This window comes from Penaeus monodon, chromosome 28 (assembly GCF_015228065.2).
Source record: "Penaeus monodon isolate SGIC_2016 chromosome 28, NSTDA_Pmon_1, whole genome shotgun sequence".
Classification (NCBI taxonomy): domain Eukaryota; kingdom Metazoa; phylum Arthropoda; class Malacostraca; order Decapoda; family Penaeidae; genus Penaeus; species Penaeus monodon.
The window spans coordinates 32,633,828-32,634,180 of NC_051413.1; the positions used below are offsets into that span (position 1 = coordinate 32,633,828).

At 36.8% G+C, this 353-nt stretch overlaps 1 protein-coding gene across 1 annotated transcript in view; it reads right to left on the bottom strand.

Annotated features, from left to right (window-relative positions):
- The window catches only part of LOC119591177 (cartilage oligomeric matrix protein-like), a 14,802-nt gene that overhangs the window by 3,554 nt on the left and 10,895 nt on the right, over nucleotides 1–353 (bottom strand). The gene's annotated exons all lie outside the window — the stretch shown is intronic.

Consider the following 353-nt stretch of genomic DNA (forward strand, 5'->3'; position numbering starts at 1 on the left):
CTCGCATGGCTTTCGTAATAGCAATACGTAAAGCTAGTCACCACGTCAATTTATAACAGATAAATACGTTATCCCCAAGTTTCGGTTCCCACAAACAAGACGAGATTATGCTAGCCATTGCAATATGAATATTCCAACTCTCTTTGGCCTTAACACAACTAAAAATCATAATCTTATTTAATAGGCTGGGAATATATCTTAAACAGAGCTGGGCTCTTCAAACAGTGCTAAGGAATAGAGGAACTACTACACACTATATAGAGAAAAAAATGGCAATTCACCCTGGGTCTTTGGAGTACTCCGATGCGTTTCTTAAGAAAAAAAATAATGAAGTGGTAATGAAAGCAGTGAAT